The 21,461-nt window shown below is 40.4% G+C and overlaps 1 protein-coding gene across 2 annotated transcripts in view; it reads left to right on the forward strand.

Annotated features, from left to right (window-relative positions):
- The window catches only part of TOM1L1 (target of myb1 like 1 membrane trafficking protein), a 521,826-nt gene that overhangs the window by 155,570 nt on the left and 344,795 nt on the right, over positions 1-21,461 (forward strand). The window contains exon 2 of one of the 2 annotated variants that reach the window (XM_035558757.2): positions 20,527-20,584. The exons of the other annotated variant lie outside the window; for it this stretch is intronic. The gene's annotated coding sequence lies outside the window, so the exon portion shown is untranslated. The remainder of the gene's footprint in view (positions 1-20,526; positions 20,585-21,461) is intronic. 2 annotated transcript variants of the gene reach the window in all.

Genomic DNA, 21,461 nt, shown 5'->3' on the forward strand with positions numbered 1-21,461 from the left:
GTATTTCAGGAAGTGTAGGGTGTTCGAAAAGTAGAGGTGTTGCAGCACCAGCCAGTGCTGAGCTGCTGCGAGTACAGGAGCAAATGGTACGTAGGGCATGGGAGGGGACTGTAAAAGTGGGAGTGGTTGCTGGTATGCAGCAGAACTTCTCCAGATGATACTTTGCTTCTGGTGGTGGTGGAGTCCGTCGTGGTCCTTTGGGCTTAGTCGTCTGGTGCGTGACAACTCATGGAGAGGAACAGGCAGGCAGATTTCCAGGGCTAGCATCCAGCATCCCCACTGGGTGACCCTATGCAAAGCCTGTGGGGTGTTTTTTTGGTTTTATTTTTGAAATTTGTTTCTTAATCCTGTTTTCAAAATAAAATCAATCTCCATCACCTGGAGATGAAATCCAGTACCAGTCTGAAATCTCTACCCTACTTTCAGCACTTCATGATGGTCTCTCTGGGGTGACGTGAGCTGATCCACTAACTTTGCTGTGAAGGAATTTGCTCAGTACCAAAGTTCCTGTTTGCCATGCCTATCTGCAGGATCAGGGCCAGCAGGCAAATCGTATTTTACTATTTACATCAGACCAGAAATTTTAAATGATTTTTCCCAGTATTATGTACAATCTGTGACACAAATAACATTTAAGCCCTAGTCTCCTGAGCCCCAGTCAAGCACTTTAGCCATAGGATGAATCCTATTTCTTTGTAACACAAGTGTGGTTTAAGTGCAAAGCAATACACGTGGGGATGGGTGGAAACTGTCTTTAATTTTAATGGAGATTTATGTGATATAATATGACTGATATTGGACTCTCTCCTGAGAGAGAGGAGATATTGCCAGGAATAAAAATGGTGCAGGAAGAAGATCATAGATTCTATCAGTGAGCAATTAGGAGCTTTGCAGACTCTGTATGTTTTGTCTGTATATCTGAATGAGCAGTATATGATATGCTAGATATACTGCACAGACTCCATAATCTCTGAAGTTGAGTACTGCAAACCAGCGTTCGCTTAATTTCCTTTTAATTTCAATTTTCACTTAAAAAAAATAAAAATATGCATCATATAAGGAAAGTATTGTAATATGTGCTTGTTTTTGTCAGTCAGTTTGACACTTGTAATCAAAACCTTTTTCAAAGCATCCTTCCTCCCCATCATTCTGTATATCAGCACTAGAAAGCCTGCTGTTTTTTTTTCAGTATTATGTTTTGCGAAGATCTCCTCACAGAGAGGTTTCCGTTTGTGCAGGATGTATATTTAGCAATCAATAGCTGTCATTTGCTGTTTAGAATAGCTTTGGTAATGTCTTAAATCTGTCCAACTAGCTGTCATTAAGTATTTTTTTATTGTGCTAGGAAAACAAAATAATTGGTATAATTCTCCGTAAAACCCTTAGTAGTCCCAAGGGTTAGGTTATAATGCAGCTTGATGGTGTGCATGTACTCATGCACAATGGAGTCCCAGTGAAGATGTTACACAAATGCCTTCTTTTTGTTCAGTAAGAAGACCTAACTTCTCGTGTCTGCTTTTTCAGAAAGGATTTTGCTGGCTCTGGACAGCTCTGTACCTTTCAGGAATAGGTCAGGTTCAGGCAGGCCTGAGATGTCCATATGTTTAAATCTCTGTTAAAGCAGATTAGGTTGCCTTTAATGTTTAATTTAAATTTTCTCTGCTGAGCAGCTGCTGAGCTGCTCTCCAATGGTTGCACATCACTAAGTATCAATGTACTGCAAAATGAAAGATTATATATGTTTATAAGCTGCCCTGGTTATGTCTGCTGCACAGGCACTGTAGTATTGGAAAACCCATCTCAAAGAAAAGCTTCAAGCTGAAGTCTTTGTAGAAAATGAAGGGAACAATTTCTGTTGATATTTCCTCTTGCTGTTACAATTTGTGACAGAACAGCCTTTTTTCAGCAAATTAATTACTATCAGGGTGAACCGTACTGCTTTTACTGTAATTTTTAGGAAGTGCAGGCTTTAAGTATGACTTCAAAATAACACAAAACTTCAGAGGATTTACCAGTGTGAAATTATTACTTCCCCCCCTCCCAAGATTCTGCTATATCATGGTGATTTCCTCAGGGAATAAGAACAAAAGATAAGATCACTCTCTAAATATTTGGTTTTATTATCAAATGTGATTGTTAACTCATTAGTGTTTAATAGTTCAGCGATATGGTGATTTCCAAGATTGAGATTACTGCGTAAATGACAAGGGAAATGCTGCAGTATCTCCTGTATATGTGAATATGTGATCCCCTCATTTGTCTGTTCCAGAAACTGAAGACAGCTCTCAATGACACCATTGTGCGTTGCCCTTCAAGGGAAATACATCTGAGCGTGCTTGAGACAGCTACATGTTGACAATTCATTTTTACATTTACATTTAATGAATACGTTTCTGGGTGAGATTCCTGTTCTAGCAAAACCTGTCCTAGGATCTTTAATAATCACAAATAGATGAGATACATCTTTGGAATTTCATCCGTTTCTTTTAGGAGAGATGTAATTTTTTCTAAGCCTGGGTAAATAGTTGTTGTATTTCATGTCAAACTTGATGTCAGTGTAAAACAACAGCTAACGAGCTATTTGTTGTGCTCTTGATTTCAGTAGCTGCACGGCACTGATTCACATGATACTCGGATTGCTTGATTGAGGAGATATCTAACAGCTTCTTTGTCAGGGGCTTCCTTCAGCTTGCGAGAGTCCTTGTGTGAAATAGGTCATGCCACAGCATTGAGTGACCTTTTACCACAGCAATACTGGAGCAGAGGCTCTAGGCAAGGGAAAGTAGACATAGCCAGAGAATTGGAGACAGAACTTAAAGCAAAATATCTCAGGTAAACCATGCTGTTAGGTTTTCCCTCTTCTCTCGTTCATGCCTCTGTTGTTCATGCACCATGTGTTCAACGTCCCACGTGTAGAGCTGCCTAGAGCAAACAGTCCCACCAGAGTTGGATGGGGAAGGCTGATCTCCTTTAGAGGGTGTTCAGCTTTTTTTGGTTGATATGCTCTCCAGAGTATCTTCATTATGTATTAAAAAAATAAATAAAATAAAAGTTCTGTACATATTATATCCAAGTGATTTGATCTGATATAGAAATGTTGAATGAAGCCAGGTGTCCCCTGGAGTCTGTTTTCAACTTCACAGGCCTTGATCTTAAAAAGACTTAATTCACATGCTGTGCTGGTACTTAAGTATAAATAATCCTGTTGATTTACTGTGCTTATATACATGCTTAGTGTTGGGAAAACTAGGACACTAATAATAATGTGTGCTTAGGATGGGTTTTAATCACAGAGCTGTATCTACATACTGTAAGATAATTTTGCCAAAATCACAACACGTGAGCAGAGGAGAATGTGTATTTCTTTTTTCCTTGTAGCTATTGCCAAGCACAAGTATAATTTGTGAAAACTTACTTTGTTTAATGACATACTCTCGCTTCCTTGCTGCTTGATTTTAAATGGCTTTGCCTTACAGTTGAGAGAGGCTGGTGCATTGCACTGAGAGCTGCTCTCATGGCAAGTCATCTGCAAACACAGGTAACAAAGACATGAAGCTAAAGGTTAGTTAATTGTATGCAAATATGCGAAACTGCTGTGGCCCACCTTCAATTGCTAGGTATTTCTGCCTTCCAATACAGGTTGTCTGTGGTCATTAAGAAACCGCATGAGAAATTTTTGAATAGGAAGACTGACAACAGAAATGACTACAAAGAAGCCCAGGTGTTCCCAATTGCACCTTGCTGGCACTGCCACTTACAAAGCTAATAGAAATGTCAGTCATGGTAGCTGGCAGGATAGGTTGTATTTAGGGAAATCAAGATTTCCAAAGTCTGTTGCTTTTTTAAACTTGTCCTGCACTCAAATTTACCAAACAAACTTTGCATTTAAAAACAACAAAACAATAACATATTGTGCAAGGTTATTGCCATTTATTTAGGACCCAGCCTTGCCGTGGGGATGTGGGTGGGTGCCAAAATGGCCCATGACAGTCCAGCTGAAGGGTGGGTATTCAGTGTGATGCCTCTGCTCCAGGATCAAAGATCTCCCTTTTCTGTTCCGTGTTTCATATCTAAATGGCAGAGTACAATTCTAATTCATGAGAGTGGTGATTTTTTGCTGGTTTTCCTTGGTTGGGGATCTGGCTTGTAGTCAAACTGGAAAGAAGCCTGGTTTACAATTTTTATTTTGTCTTCTTGATTTAGACCCAAGAGAGCAGATCTTTCCAGATCAGTTGCCTTGTTGAGATTTGTCCTTAGTTAGACTAAAATGTCACTTGCTTGAGTTGTGAGATTTCAGTGGAATCTAAAACAAACGTAGCGAATGACTTGGCTGTGTCAAACCTGTCTAAAACCTTGTTGAATCGGTCTGGATCTGATTCTGGATTCCAGTGCTGTGTTTACAGCCTTTGTCTAATTACATTTTAAGGGCATAAACAATTCAAGGGGAAATACACAGCTAGGGGAAAAGATATCTAAGCAATATGCTCCTCAGTAATGAAATTCAATGGAGTATTGCTGGCAAAGGGTTTTATTTTTAAATGCATTTACCGTGTTTAACTGCACTTATTTAGCTTTTCAATATCTTATCCTAGCCAGCATTTTACTACTTTTTTTCTGTGTTATATCTGTGTTTACAGGAAAAATCACAACTTGTCCATTCTTCAGTTGAATAATCCATTGGAATTGCAAATGCTGTTCAAATGATCTAGCTGAATCTCCAGATGTTCGTCTAATTGCATCCAGAAAAGCTATATTCAGTTGCATATAAATCTCAAAGTTCATTTGAGAAGCATAGGCAATTTATTAATCCACCTGAATTGTTTCTTCCAACCCTGAATTTAGCCTGATGAAAATTCAGTTCGTTTAAATGTACCTTTATTTTTGTCCTCTAGGAAAACAAATACTTGTTTGCATAGAAAAGCCGCACTTAGCTGTGGTAAATAGCTTCTTTGAATCATGGACAGAAGCTTTATGGGACTCCTTGTGATTCCACAGGAGTCTTATTTTCATTTACTGCCCTACTAATCATAAAAAGTTGGCAGTCACTGGAAAGCAAAGTGACTAATGTCATCTCACTGTTCTTCACACCACGACAAGAAGCATATTCCTTTGATCCAAATTGCCATTAGAATTGTTGTTCGGATAATAACAGTGGGAGATTTAGCTTAGATAGTAGGAAAACCCGCCATCTCTAAGGACACATGAGGACTTGCACAAATAACGCGGAGAGCTTGTTATATCTCTTGCGCTGAAGGTTTTAAAAAGAGGTTAGACAAATATTTGAGAAAAGGGTATAGTTGACCTTGTTGTGTGTCAGCAGCGATTGCCAGGATGACTTCTGGGCACTTAGAGGCTCCAGCTCTACATGTGCATGGTTGTGTGCTGGCTGTGACATGTGCTGGAGTCTGGGAGGTAACACGAGGCATTGTGTTAACCAGGTGCCCTGGGGTTGGGAACAGACCTGCTCCATGTAGTGGCCAGTTTGGGGTCATTTCCTCTGTAGGAACCAAAACACATGAGCTTTCTCAGGGGCTGGTACCCAGGTATCTGTGCCACTGCTGCTCTGCAGCATGTGCTGCCAGTCCGTAACCACACCGAGACTGGGAAATGACACTGCGGTGCTACAACAGAGGTCCTCTGCTATGCTCCTGGCTGTGGGACAAGGTGTTCTCAGACTGGGGGCACCACAGTTCGCAGTCATGGGAACGTGAATTTCCAGAAGCAATTGAAAATGTTTAACGTGCTTTTTCCACTTTTAGAACAGAATTATTTTTGCCTTGCCTGTTTTATATTGGCTACTTGTACAGTACCAGCACATGGAAACTTCAGCTTAATTCACTTGTCCTGAAGAGGAGCATAAAAGCCTGTGCATCGAGAGGCTGGATTTAAAGTGTACTCCAATCTCAAAATGCTTTATTTTTTATGCGTAAGGGTAAATGTGATATGCATTCAGCAAAAATGTTGCCGTTTCAGTTGCATCCAAAGAGATTAAAACACTGATAACAGTCACAGACTTTCTGGCTTAACATAAGCGTTGGTTATTGAGAATTAATGGTGTCAGAAGTGGTACTTTCAGGGAAAATAACTTTTAGGTTAGGTAATACATTATCTGCTATTTATTTCTCTTGAGGGAAAAAATAACTCGGAGCTCTATTTTGAGAGGCAGAAATAAAACTAAAGCTATCAGATTCCCATATGAAATGACCACCTCTGCATTTTGCTGCTTAATGCAGGCAGAGGAAACTAATTACAGACCTGTGTTCAGAGAGAGCTCTTCAGCCCATGCAAACCCAAAATGCTCAGACAAGGTTTTTAAATAGGACTCCAGGAGCTGATGAAAGCATACAGGTGTGTAATGAAGGCTACAGAGCCTTAGAGCAGCTTTGGAAAGAGTGAGCTGCTGAGCTTCCAATCAAATATGTAAATGTATGTGTCAAAAATAACCTCTCCCCATTATGTTAGCCCAGGCAGGTGTACAGGCGAGAGTTTGGGTGGTCCTGAGATGGCTGCCTCTGTATAGAAAGGGAGAGCATTAGGCTTTCTTAGGATATTGAAAGAAATTAGGAGATGCATATTTAATCATTCAATTTAAGGCCTTTGCCATGATTTTTTTTTTTAAAGAGCTTATCTCTAAATATTACCCTTATTTCTGAAACATCCTTATCACAAGATACTACATCTGAACAGGTGATGTTGTGTCAAATCTATTTTTGCTGCACACCACGTACACACTTTGGTTAGTAATTTGCAACAATGGAGGTGGGATTTCAAGCTATTTTCAATAAAATGTGCTCTCGGATATCTTGCTGCTGGCCCATATTTCCTCATTCCAAAAGGTTTGTTTAAAAAAGAACTAATGAAATGTCAGCTAAAAGGACTGCATTTAAATCAGCCTATATTTAGCACTGTTAAGTTTCAGAATGGTATCGGAAAAGCAAGGGGACGGTTACCTACTGACACTTTGTTTGACAGAGAAATGGGGGAAAAAGTTCTGTGCTGCTAGGAGATGGTATCAGTCACTGGGGCCTGTGGATGTAGAAAGGATGGATGAGAGAACCAACCACTCAGTGTGATTTTTGGGTCCTTAGAGCAGCTACCAGCACAGGGACATGATAGGGAACATGGTGGCTAACACAAGGGTTGCCACGAGAAACTTCTTTTTTGTCATGTATGGTGTCACCTTCTGAATTAGTAAGGAGAAAAAAGCAACAAGACCCCACAAGCCCACAACAGTGGGAGGTGGGGAATGGAAGCAGCTTTGGGGGGTGAGTGTGGACGAAGGATTTTTGCTTGTATTTGAGAACTTGTATGGCATCATTACAAATCCATCCTCATTAGTATTAGCAGCCTGGGAGATAAATTATGGGGAAAACCTTAAAGACAAATTACCTAGAACTAATAGAAAGTAGTGGTTGTGCTATAAAGGGACTTGCGTTAAATGATGCTGGTCAGCCAGGATTTGCTTTGGACTCGGGTTGGGGTCAGGCTCGTGCCCTCTTGCAGGCTGTGTCTGCTTTATTCTCTGGGCAGCAGCCTGTGGTTTCTGGCTGTCACCTGCAGGGCTGAGCGATGTGCCACCAGACCTTGCATGCTGGGGCAGGGGCTTCTAGAAATCCCAGAAAAATGACCCCTGGAGGTACATACAGTGCATACAGAGTGTCACTACAGTGAGAGTATTTCCCTGGAATCCTGCTGAACTTCAGCCTAACAGAGGCTGATCTGTTGGATCTGCCTCTTCCAACTGCGGCGACACACAGTGTAGCCGTGCCTATGCAAAGCACTGTGCATTCCCCCTGCTTTGGCACTCTCACAAGGTAATATCATTGCTGCGATACGTCTCCTATTTTTGGTTCAATTATCAGATCTTTGGCTCATAGTCTGCAGACTTTGATTGTAGTTTTTAATAAGTGTAATCTTAGTAGCTTAGACCATATGAGCTGCTAGGGAAGTGGAGGGTAATTCATCCTGCAGTCAGAAAGAAGCTAGGTGTTCCCCACAGCCAGTTTGAGCTCTTTCTGGCAAATGTGCAAGGTCTCATTGCTCCCCATACACGAGGCCAGACAGATGGCAGGTGCAAATGGGCGTCTCTGCACAACTTCCCAGCACTGTGATCATTGCAGTCCTGCCCAGCTGCATCCCTGGGCATCCCCGTTTGAAGAAAGGGGCAACTGCACACCAGCATGCATCCCGTGCTCTGGAAGAGGACAAAACTGCTCTCTTCATTTTTACCGCAGCAGTTGGTGGTTTTATTTTCCTTAACAGCAACCATTTCAAAGAATTCTTCTCCATAGTCCCCTTGAGATGAGTTTTATGTCCTTTCTAATTAGTGATCATGTTAGATAGCAATGAATGTGGTCTGTTACATATTGTCATTACTCTGTTATCAGAAATACATCATAATCTATATTACGTTATCGGTCATGCAATAGATGCGTTTCAAAAGGTACTGTGTTACTGTACTGGTACCAGTTTGAAACCAAAACTTGGCTACTATCTAAATTTCTAACCAAGCAACATGTTAATGTATTTTCCCTATGCTCCTCATTACTTGGCAGGGTTCAAGGTCTGAATTCTATAATGTATTTCGGTATTACTTGGCACATGATGTTTCAGAGGAAAAGAGCCTAATGTTCAAATAAGGTAAACAAACATAGGTTGGTAGGTTAACCCAAGAATAGGATTGGGGCTAACTGTACTTCGATGTGTTTTTTCAAGAACACTATATGATGTAGCTTTGTTTGCCGTACTCCATTGAAAAAAACTGTTTAGTAGGAAAGCTTTATCTGACAGTTGGAATCTGAAACGTTCTTTGAAATGTTTTTTCGTTCTTCTCTCCATCCTACCATGTATTTCTCTTATAATAGAAGTGTAGGGGAATAGGAAGAGACAGGAAATAAGATATTTTTCAGGAACATTATGAGTTATTCATGAAACTCAAAATCATTTGTTTCCAAACTAAGAATAAAATGTCATGGGGAAAAAAGAGAGCCTTGTTGCCTTGTTTGGAGGGTTTAAGCAGGGCTAAGGTACATATGCACTTCACCTTTGCATGAGAATGCATCGTATGTATTTTGAATAAAACACTTTCTGTTGGAAGTGTAGGACATCTAGAATCTGTTCTGTCCACTTATACCCCTTCAAAGATACTGGCTTCACCTTACAGCCTGGGTCTGCCAGTATTTGCCCCATACAGTGCTTGCCCTGAATTTAGGGATTTATTTTTCTCTTAAACAGCTTGCACAGTGTAGCCACTGCAGATGTGTTCTGAGCAAAAGAAAGAAGCTGGACAAATTCTTTGATGTCTCCCTACACTGTTACGATTCTTGATAGAACAACTATTTATCAGCAAATGAATTCCTAAAGGAAAGACAGCATATTGGATTTCTTTGCATTTTATCTTTCCTGTAATGTAGCAGAATCATCAGTACATGCACCAGTGGAGAGCAGGGAGGCACTTACTGAACTCAGAGCTGAACTTGCTCCAAAACCGCATGTTGTTATAATTACAAGGTTTAAAATTTTTAAAAGTCGAAATACTTACTTTTTTTTCCCAGAGAAGCTGATGAAGTGATGTGCTCTATTGCATGTTGAAGATGTTCTAATATACCCAAAGGAATAGGCCCTTCTGCATTTTCTGGAATTTAAGAAATGTATTAAAATAAAATTGGTATACCCTACTTTCTACTCTTAGGAGTAAGAAAAGAAAAAATCCTGTCTAAGACACTGTTTTCATTTGAGATGTAAATGACAGGCTCTTCTCAATAGATTCTGCAGCTGTGAAATGGATGGTTGCTCCATGTGTGCTAATATGAGGCTTCAAGGGCATCAGTCGTTTCAGAAGACTTTCTCATTGCATGGTAAGGAAACTTGTTCAGGAATAAAGTACTCGCCTAACTTTCAGGCTTTCCATATGGAGACATCTTCATTTGCGAATATATTTCCCTCTTTGCTCCGTGGGCAGAGCAGTTCAGTTGCACACATGCCAGAGCCTTGTTTTGGTGTGTCTGGATACATGACACCAGTCCACAGGGTCGCTGTCTTTAGCCACCCAAATTAAAGAAATGTCTGAAAGCTGCCAGAGCATCTCGCTTTACTAGTTGATCCTGTCTAGGTCAGGAGGAGTGAATTAGATAACCTTTAGAGACCCTTCCAGCTCTGTTTTTCTTACTGCTCCAAGATAAGAGCTTTCAGGTAGGAAATTGGGCAATCAGCATCATGGTCCAAAAAGAAAAAAACATAAAATAATGGTGAAATCCCTTCTCACTCTTGTGAAAAAACTTTGGAACCTGTTTGGCCTGAGCCCTAGAAGTAGCTCTCGCTGGCTATTTCAGTACACAGAAAATTACTAAACTGCGGAGAATTGTGCATCATGTCATTTAAGCTGGGAATTTTATACAGAACTGTTTTGCCACAGGAGGTGAGGTTGCACAGTAGTCCTTCACCTTTTGGAGACTTCTTTTTTTTTCTTGCTGTTTTGATTTTTCTCTCTTGTTTAAAATGTATATAGTTATGTTGAAGTAGAAAGAAAGGTAACATGGGAGAAAAGTATATTGCAAACTCTTAATCTGCACTCAAGAAATGTCTTGCCAACCTCAGTAAAATCTGAACTATGTTTTCTGTCCTGATCTCTTGACTTCTTGATGCAAATTCCTCCCAATTAGATTTCTTTAGAAAACCTCCTTATAGCTTCTTTCAGTGGTATTTAGTAACACTGAAAAAAGCTAACGTGTTTTGCATGAGGTGCCTTTTAAAAAGTTTTAAAAAGTGAGTTTTGCGTTGTTGTAGGTTTTGTTGTTTTTTTTTTTTGTTTGTTTGTTTGTTTTAGCACCAAAAACATTAGGACATTGTGCCAATAAAAGCTCATCAGCTTTAAAGACAGGTATTTGAATTTGGCTTTGTGGGTTTGCTTATCTACTTCTTCAATCTAGGTCTTGTTTTATAAATTGCTAATTTATGACTTTTCTTAGTATCTTTATTGGATTTCATTGCAGAACGAACCATGGCTCTGCCAGCAACGTGTCTGCGTGCCTCAAAGAGAGGAGCCCCAGTACTCTGAGCAGCTGTTGACAAATTATTTACTGCTGAAGCTCCCATGTTGTTCAGTGCAAGCAAAGGAGTACTCTTTGCATGCTCCCTGCTCTATAATTGTTGGTTTTAGTGCTCTGTGTCTGTGGCCAAATTGCTGCCTGAGGTGTCAGAAAATCAAATGTCTCTCTATTGTTTATCTGCAGTGCACAGCTAGAAAGCCCTAACTGATGTGCGTTCAACCTCTGTGCAGTCGATTCCAAAGACGATAGCATCCTTAAAAAGAACAAAGCAGAATGAAATGGGAGCCCAGAGTTTGCATGTGACACCATTTTGGGGCAGCAAACACCTCCGTTCAAGGAGGCTGCAGAGGCCTGAAGGTGGTGTTTCCAGGTATCGGCTTAAAAATCACGTGGGAAGTAGAGGTGAGCACGATAAAAAACGCTTTGTGATCCTGTGCCAATTGGATTTGTCCTTTGGGGAACTAATTCTTCAGTCTTATATAGTGGACTGCTGCAGGGACTGCACCGACGAGAAACTGTCGGATACGGCTGTAGTGAGATCAAGTGAGATGCTGGGTGTCAGCCGCTGAAATACGGCTAAGGTGAAAAACACTTCCAAGATGCTTAAATGATGACAGTTTGTACGTTTGCTGGGAAGGAAGGCTACCAGGAATTTAGGGTAAGGGAGGTTTGGAGTTTGAAAATTCATTTGCAGGTCTTGTACTGTTGACCCTCAGGAGAAAAAAAAATCATAGTATGTATGTTTGGCTAGCTGTGATCCTGTGCATATTTATAAGCTGAGGAGACGGCAATCAAAATTCAAATGTTCCACAGAAATACCATGTCAAAACACTGTCAAGGAAAAGAGAAGGACAAGGGAAATTTGTGACATTTTATGGTGCTGGCAAATGTAAAGTAGCGGGAAGGTTTAGAACGAGATTCTTACACGGTATAAATCTTTACTTCTAGTGGTGCTCAGACTCCCCATGAGCAGAAACCTGGCCATCAGACTGCAAGCTCTTTTTCTTTGTAAATCTCTGAATATAGCCAAAACCAATGTTATCAAGAGCTCACGTTTAAAAACAAAAACACCGAAAAAAGCAAAACCAAAGTGAACCAGAGTCTGCAGGAGGCAAGGACAGGCTAGATGGGACCAAGAAAAGCAAAGCAAATCAGAAGAGTGGAGTTAGCAGTGCTGAGTCATAATAAGACAGCAAAGGAGGAGAAGGCTGCTGGGGAGAAAATCCATTTCCTTCTTTCGCTATCTGTCAGGAAGATAAATCTTTCTCTCTGGGGTAGCGTTTCAGCCCTGTGCGCCCCACTCTATACTCATTAGAGGCACAAAGCCCCTGCTTGGTGCCAGAAGTTCAGCGCCTCTCCTCTCCATTCCCACAAGCAGTTGGCTCCGGGTTAGTGGCAGATCAGTACTTGGATATAAACAGGCAAGTCTGAAAGCAGGAGCATGGATTACAAATTCAGGTGGTGTACCCGAGGTTCAGCCCCATCTGGGGGTGCTCTGAGATGCAGGCTGCCTGCAGGGCTTGTGTACGAGTCTGCGTGCAGAGCTCATGCTCCTTGGCTGTGGTTTCTTCTCGTGTTCTTCACTAATTTATATCAGCCTGCTGTTTGCATATATTTAATTCATTTACTATTTTTCATATCTTTTCTGTAAGAAATACTTTCAGTTTTCCAGAATAGGAACTGTTGCTCTGGCAATAAGAGTGGGGAACCAGCATCAAAGCTGCTTTTACTGAGACTGCCTGATTTTTATTCTTTGCGAAACTGCAAATATAGATTTCAGGCATACTGTTGGATAGCTTTCCTAATGCTCGCTGCAGCTGCACAATATATTTGCAGTGCCTCTTGCACACACTGATACATACTTACATCTGTGATGTAAATGAATAAATGTATCTGTGGTCTGTGCAATTAAAAATGAATGGCCATGCAAAAATGATAGCGGAGTTGTTTCCATATGATGGTGATACCCATAAAAACAGATCATTGCACAGTAAATGGTCTGTTTATAGATGCAGTTTTCTTTTTTTCTTTAAAATGCCAGTTGGCTGAAGCACATTCCCACCTCTACCACCTGCTTGAGTTATTATTATGGGCTTTTTTCCTAATACCAAACTAACATTGAAATATAAATATATTCTTCATTCTTTGAAGTTCTGGCACTCACAAGCAGTGGTTATGTGTCTGTGTGGGTGTCTGTAGGTGGACATTGCTATGCAGCTGCTGAATTCACTCGTTAAATTACTAGGAGGAAAGTCCTGGCTCTACCAAAGCAAGTGCATAATTTCTGTTACCTCAAAATTCATCCAACTGTCATTGTGCCCAAATAAATGAACAGTTGAGGCAGCTTTGACTAATCTCACTATTTTATTTTATTTTATTTTTTTTAGATTAATCTGTGTTGTCCACCATAGTAATACATTGGAATGCTCTAACAGGGAGTTAATACCGCTTTTTTTCGAAGGAGTGAGATCTAACTGCAGCTGCAGCTGTTATGGCAAGCTGAGAAACTTGTCCAAGTATGCAGAGATTTTTGGCCAAGGGCCGAATCAGACATGAGGACTGTTTGAAATCTGGGAAGGAATTATTCCTTAGAAATAGATTCATAAAGTATTGTCAGTGCTGGAAAAGTCCAAGTTTATTAGGAACTTTTTTTAGGATGCTAGGAAGATCCAGATATTAACGTAATAAGAATTTTTACAAAATATCAAAGTAATTGATTTAAATTGAATGTCATTTACTTGCTGCTCACAAGGAATGTTTAGTTGAATACGCATGCAAAGAAAGGAGGTTTTGGAGGAAAGCGACAATTGGTGGAGACTGGATATTCCCAGGGTTGGTCTCTTCTTATTCAGCAATGCTTGTTCAGTGTTTTATGACAAACTTAACAGCAGCATTAGGTAGGAAAAGCCATCTGTCTTGAAAAATACATAATATCGCTGTTTAGCTGATTGACAGTCATAACCATTACCAGCTCTCATACCGAGGAATGTTTGGGATTCTAAGAAATACTCTCAGACAGGAGGCTGGACCCCAGAATGCAGTGAGGTGTGCATGGAAGCAGCGCTTTGAGCTCAGCTATTCAGCCAGGTCATTTTTCTCATAATACGTGCTAGTTCTGATGTGTACATGCTGATGCATGTAAATAGGTAGTGACTATATTATGCTAAAAATACTTTTTTGTTTTTTCCCCTCTCTGCTCTGATGCTTTCTTTCTTATTTTTCTGTGTTTTGTCAATGCCGATGTTTGTTTTGTCAAATTTAGCGGCTCAAAGGACGGAACCACTAGTGGATGACAACACAGTAGGTTTCAGTCGTATTGTTCAACATTCCTCAATTGCCAGTGTCATTTCCAGCAGAAGAATATCTTGAGCAACGTTGAACTAGCAAACCATTTAATTGTATCAGCTTTACCTGTTAGAAAATGCACACAGATTTGGCAGGGATAGGTCTTTAAGAATGTCAGGATGTTTAAAGCAAACTTTAAGCAGGCAAGCTGCTAGGTTCTTCTAGCTCATAGTTGTAAACCTACTCTATAAAAGTAAAATGAGACTTTCAAGTGAATTGAACTGAATTGAAAACTTTCCACTTTTCTTACTTTCATTTGCCATGTGTTTGTTTATCGTACATGTCTACGGATCCTTTAGAAGGTTTCCTTGTTTGCATGAGTGTGCAGAACAGCACAGACTCAGCAGACCAGCCCTGCCAGGCTGCACGTTCTGCTGTCAGACTTTCCTGGGACTGTAGCTGTCATGCTACCACTGTCGAGGTACACAATCATTTGCAGGCTGTGCTCAATGGATGCATGCTAGCAAATAGTGATGTTGTTGCACTAACCACCTTACAGAGAGATTGGGTAACTGTTAGCATCACTGCATCAACCTCATGACATCTGAGGGAAGGTGTCTGGATGTAAGATTGGGTTTTGAGTTGTTTGGAGTTGGAGCCCGCTCTTCCCTGCCCCCCCCCCCCCCCCCCCCTTGCTGTGGCACTGCATTGATATTTGTGCTTTTAAAATGCCGCATGGGTGAGATGCTGTGGCATAGCTATAAATGTTACAAAATAGAAAGTTCAGCATTGCAAATGAGACTAAACTGCCAGAGTAACACGCTCGTCACTGGGAAGATAAATCATGTCAGAAATTCCAACAAGTCTGTCTCCTTCCTGCAAGCAGAAATCTCTCAAGTGATCAGCATAGATTTCCAATAACATAAAATGAGAATATTTTACATTTTAATTCTATTTTTCCATGTATTGACTTCTTATTTAAACTTGACTCTCAGGAATTGTCAGGGAATAGAAGATTCTGTTACTTAGACATATGAGCATTTATTCAGGTACTTACCTAATTATTCAGAATTCTTACTACACCTCATCAAAAGGTGCTGAACCTGTTGTAGGCATAATTCCATTGAAGTTAGTTAGTTCTTTGTGGGAGGGGATGAGGGGATGATGTTGTGATCTATTTATGTTTGTTGTTGCTGGTGTGTTTTTTTTTTTTTTTTTTTTTAACCATTTGTGCACAAATAGTGCATATTTCCTGCCTTCGCACATGGCCTTTGTGATTTTTCTCCACTGTAGATCTTTCAAATTCTACAGCAGTAGAAATACGTCAACATCCCCCACATTATGCATTGGATCAGAGCAGGAAGGGATGCTAAATCACTTAGCTGAGGGCAAAGAATGATGATTTGAGTAAGAGGCCTTTGGATTTCTTATGCAAAGACCTGAAAATTAGCTCATAATTAAGCTGATGATTGTTTCTAGTGAAAATGTTATAATGGTATCATAAGCTTCTGTTTAAGATGAACTGTTTCATGTTCTGAGATGAGTAACTTTTCCTCCTGCTGTCATTTACCATACTTTGATCCTTATCTGCTCTAGTGAATCAAAGGTCTGTTTTTGGCAATAAGTTCAGATTTTTTTCTTTTTTTCCCCTTCCTGAAGCCTCTTGAGAAGCAACATTAGAAGTTACCTTCTCTTGTTGTTTACATCAATGATATTTTTCTTTCCTGTAGCCAGGAAGTGGAAAATTGCAGAGTGCTTCCCATTCTGTGAGTGCATGGGATGCTTCAGACTGCCTGGTGGTTGGGCTGTTTCAGTTACAAGCCTGAAGTCCCTACAAATACACTGAAGGTCAAATGCTTGGCTTTACGCACTGTATTTGTGACTTCTCTCAGTCCATTTTTATGTACAGTAGACTCTGACTTATCAGCTGTTAGAAGAGCATATTGGTGTCAGAAACGGGAAAAACTCCAATTCTCTCCCTCATTTGGGATATTATCGCGAGTTCAGCAAACAGCAAGGTATGCATTCAAACCAGCTGGAGAATGCCAGGGAGAACACGCAGCCCTGTCAGCCTCAGAGCTCGGCTGGTAACAGCACGAAGCCTGTCAGAGATGTGCAGGCCCAAAGGTCCTGCTGGAGAACTTCTGGGCCGGCCTCCTGCTTGGTGGGGTTATTGCCACTGCTGCGTCAGGTCAGCCTTGCCATTTCTTTGTCTTTAAAGCCTTCAGAGATGTAGTTTCCACAGCCTCTCCTTTAGGCCTTTCTGAGGGCCATGGTGCCCTGTTGGTGAAAGTCGTTTCCCCTGTACAAAAGGGCCAGCGCCACATTAGGCCCTAAAAGCTGAGCTGTGACCATGAGGCATGTCCCTCTGAGGCAAAAATCTCACCCTGCGCAGCCTTTCTTACAGCCACCTCCTGAACAAAGGGCTTTCCAAATCCTCTGCAGTTTCTGGTAGGTAGAGGTATGTCAGGGAGAAGAGCATAACGTGAGCATGGGTGGCTTTGCACAGCAGGCCTCGCTGAAAGCGCTGCTTAGTCATTGCTTCTCTGATGCTGACATGTTTTGTAGTGCTCTTTATAGAAGCTCACTGTGGAAAATCATAAGATTTTTGTAGACCAGTACAGCAATGTTATAGCAATATATTGTTTAGTAAACAGACTTTCATGTAGTCTGTTTCATATTATCATCACATATTTCAGTTCAGCTTTCAAGGGTCCTTTTTTCTTTTTCTTTTTTTTTTTTTTTAAGCCTAGGTATCTAATAGTGATGTCTGTGGTTATTTGTAAACAGATTTGCAAGCAGTTAGAAGGGTGACTTTATATGTATAAGCACAGCACGCATTTTTGCTGGAAGTTTCAATCTCCAATAGGTAGCATCGACTTCCTGCTGTGACAGATACAGATACACAGAAGATAACCTCTTCCTAGCTCGGGCATTCAAAAGCTCTCTGATACAGACAGGACTAGCTTGACTTTTCCAGTATTCAAGCAGCGTGTTTGAAACGTCTCCAGCAAATACAACGAAGCAGGACTTTGATACTGCAGGAATTGTGTGGTTAGGAACCCCAGAGAGGTCAAAACAGGAGTATCTATGGGCCGGATTGTGCTTGCTCCAGAATGTACAGACTGAATAGCTGCAAAGGGACATAGGGATGTGCAAAGTGGGAAGGTTGATTATTGCTGACAGTCCTGCTGTGTCAATTGTTCTAAGAGAAATTGGTCCTCCTGATGCAGCAGCTCTAAGTTGCACTTATAACAGTATATCCTGAATTACCATATTATCTAACAGTTGCAGAAACTGGGAACCTGAGCTTTAGGTTCAGTTGTGTTTAAAAGGATGTCTCTAGAATAGGCCCTTACTTGCAGCTTGTTTTCAAACGAAGCAATGATTAACCCAGATGTAGCTTTTTCGTGTGGTGTATTCATTACCTAGAGCCAGTTGAGTTAAGGAAAAAGCACTGCAGTGTGGAAGCACCATGTGTTAGCATAGCATCTTATGGACAAAGTGAGGTATTTGGACAAAAAAACAGCATTTGAAAGTGAATGTTTAATCATGATTTGTCTTTACCAGAATGCTTTTATTCATTTGTTAGCTCATTTGTTTATTCTTTAGCACATTTATTGGATTGCATTGCAAGGAATAATTGTGATCTGCTTCTGGTCTTTGACAAGGACCTTTCTGTTATGTTTTATTTGGAAGGAGTTTCTGTAGCAAAGGTATCAGGCAGCATCTGCTGACAAGTATTACAATAATTGTCATTTCTGTAACATCAAAACCACTTAGTAGCAGCCTTGTTGGGTGAAGAACTTTCTACTCTGCTGTTTATGGGAGCAAGGTAATCATTATTGTGTTTCAGAGCATGACAGGATTTTCTCCTAGTATCGTATATCTGTGCAGAATCTTCTCTTGGGTGCTACTTACATAAACTTACGTTGTATTTAAATTGTGTTACCACTGTGCTCAGTTAGGGGAAATAAATGAAACAATGCAGCATATTGCTCTGCTTTGTTCAATTTCAATTTAGACTAAACTATTCTGTTTGTTTCTGCAAATAATCCTTGGTCGCAAACAAACCGGAAGAATGTCTATTGTGATCAAGTTAACAGCAGTAGTTTACATGTGGTCTCAAAGCAGCATCAACTTGACAGATACAACAGTTCTGGGATTTTGACTTCTCTAGATAAATTCTGGAGGGAACTGAAAAACAAGAAGCATAAGAACTCATTTCTGAAGAGAAATCACAATGGGAATTAGTATATTCTTGTTAGAACTGGGAAATATGGACTGTGGTCTGGGGATGAGAAATGAAACCAGGCTGACATTTCAGACTAGACTGGTTGCTTTGAATGAATCTGGGGAATCCCCCTGAAAGGAATATCACTTCTTGAAATGCAGATTAATTCTTGGTATTTATCTGGGTGGAACAATTTCCACCCTAGACCTTAAAGGGGAGCTTCTATGAAGTTGTGCAAAGAACAGAGAAAATTTGTCTTCTAACATTGACTTTATTGCAGACCGTTCAGTAGCCATCCTCTGTGCAACTCTGACTTGTTGCAGTTTATGTCTGGCAAGTATTGTGTTGGCAAAGTAATAAATCATGTTGGTTTCCAAAATGTTTATTATGACTATGATGTTATCTAAATAATAATGATTGTGAACAATATCTGTGAACTTGCTGTCAGCTAGATTGTTCTAGAGATTCTAAAATTAGTGAAGGGCACCAGCTCTCGTGCTGCTATGAATGATAGTTGACTTGTATTTGGTTTACTTCTCACTCTTTTAAAGCAGTAACTTTAAGTCTATTGGTTCTGTTTTTCAAGTCTTCCCCCTCCCACAGCCCCTGTGAGAACTGTTGAATTGCATTTCATCCCAACCAAAATCGGTTTCATGTGGCTTTACCTTCCAAACTCTTGTTTTTCGAAAAAGTTATATAAAAGTTATAAAACATTTAGAAGGTATGTTTATAGAGGTATGTTGTAGTTACGTTTGCTAATTGAGAGGAATATTTTTCTTTGCAGTGCCAGTGAAACAGGAAATAATTGTAGTGAACATCTCTGGTTTTGTTTTTTTTTTGGGGGACACGAGACATTGTCTCTCAGGGCTTGTGAATAGTATCTGTGCCTTGTCTTCCTTTATACAGGAAAATAAAGGGCAGAGGTTTTGTAGTATTCCTGTGGTGGTCATTTGGAATGGGATTGGCATGATGATGGGGGATGTCACTGAACTAAGTAGCTGTCATGTGTCAAAGTGATCTTCCAAACTTGTAATAAACATCTAGCTAACGTTTTGTTTGGGGCTTTTGAGAAAACTGTGCTGACAGGTAGGCAATTTTTATTTTATTTTTTTCCTTTGAGGGAAAAATATCAGTCCGTAGAAGTGCTATAATCTCTTGTGTCATTCTGTACAAATGTTTCTAATCCATTTGCTTTGAGCATGCATTACCAATTGCTGGGGAGTGCAGCTTCAATGAAAGGTCTGAGTTTTGTCTATTCACCCTGCACTGTATGAAGCAATTACCTTTACATATTAATAAGTGCTTGTAATTTGTTTTTATTTTCTTTCTTCAGACATAAAAGCAAACACTTCTGAGAGGGAAGAAATACTCCTTTGTCAGGAGCTCTGGTAATTAACAAATAAGCAAACTCAGTCTCTCCTTGTTTGATAATGATGGTTTTGTAGGTGGAGTGTTTGCTCCCTTAAAATGGAAAAATGTCAGGGCTCTGTGTGGAGTTCCCGTGGTGGCAAAGTGAGGCAGAGAGGAGGTAATTTCTTTAACTGGCTGATTAGCTGGTTTGTTCTCTGCATTTAGTGCGGACTGCTTACGGAGTGGGGAGTGCTGCACAGCTTGCACTGGAGGAAATGGAGACAAAAAGGGAGGAAAAATACAGTGGGGGGCAGGAGGAAGGAAGGTTTTGTCTTTGTTGTGCTGGTCAGAAACTCAGTGAACAGGTGTGTCATGCCCTTCTGCCGTTTATCATCTTGTTAGGAATCTGAAGTTTCATGTGATTTTCTTTTTTTTTTTTTTTTTCCTCCTGGCTTTCAGGTGTATGTGAGCTGTTCCCCTGTCCCCCATACATTTATATATATATTTTTTTTATATCTTGTTAATACTCTTTGAGCTTATAATGGGTTAGGTCCCTTGCAGGCTGCGCTGTGACTGACATGAGCTTGTCTTTGTCACCTTTCCTCCCAGGCTGTGCTTTTTGGTGGGATGTAACAAAAAAAGTGAGCTGGTTGACTGGTACCTTGTGGTGGGTTATCCAATTTTATCCTTTTTATACATTAAAAAATGCCACCTATGCATGAACATGAAAAAGCTACACCTTGTGCAGATTCAGTGCCAGTTCAGCAGATGAATACGAAATATATTAATAATACAGGGACTGAAAGGAAGGGCAAAACCCTAGATATTCCCTGAATTACCACCAGAGGATGAACTAACCTGATAAAGAAGAGAGCTGACCCAGGCTGAACTTCGGCGACCTGTCCAGACAGGCTTTGTTGTGATGTCCTAAAAAAACCCCACCATAAGTCCCACATCGTTGCATTATTAAGTGTCATGCCTGTCCTGAAACATTTAGGTTTCCTGAAGCTTAGGTGCTGTTTGAAACCAGGACTCCTTGTTTCCAGCCCAGCCTGCTGCAGCGTGTAGGAGCTGGTTCTGTGCCTACTCTGTGCAGGACCAAGCTTCTGCCTCTCTGCTTTCATAAGCACGCTGCCAAAGTGCTCAGGAGCTCTTGAACGACTCCTCTGCAAAGTCAGCTTTGCTTGCATCTCACTAGCGTGTGCTTTGGGACTTTCTCACTGCTTTTCTTTTTGATCATTATTTTCACAGTTCTACCGTCTGCACATTTTATAACTTCTGTATTAAGAAACTCATCTGCTTTAGCAGCTATTAATCAGAATATTTTGAAATTGCTGTGGATATTGCCCGTTTGCTCTTGAACAGTTTAGGAATCATAAATGTGATGTGATATAAATCTGTAAATGAAATATTACCTCTCACGTGAAGCCTGTGCACATATATATGTATATATATATATTTTTTCACTTTGGTAATTTTAGTCTCTGGTCTGTGGTCAGTTATGTATCATCAAGTCTGAAGATACATGTCTCTTGTATATATAA

The sequence above is a fragment of the Cygnus atratus genome, chromosome 18 (assembly GCF_013377495.2).
Source record: "Cygnus atratus isolate AKBS03 ecotype Queensland, Australia chromosome 18, CAtr_DNAZoo_HiC_assembly, whole genome shotgun sequence".
NCBI lineage: Eukaryota > Metazoa > Chordata > Aves > Anseriformes > Anatidae > Cygnus > Cygnus atratus.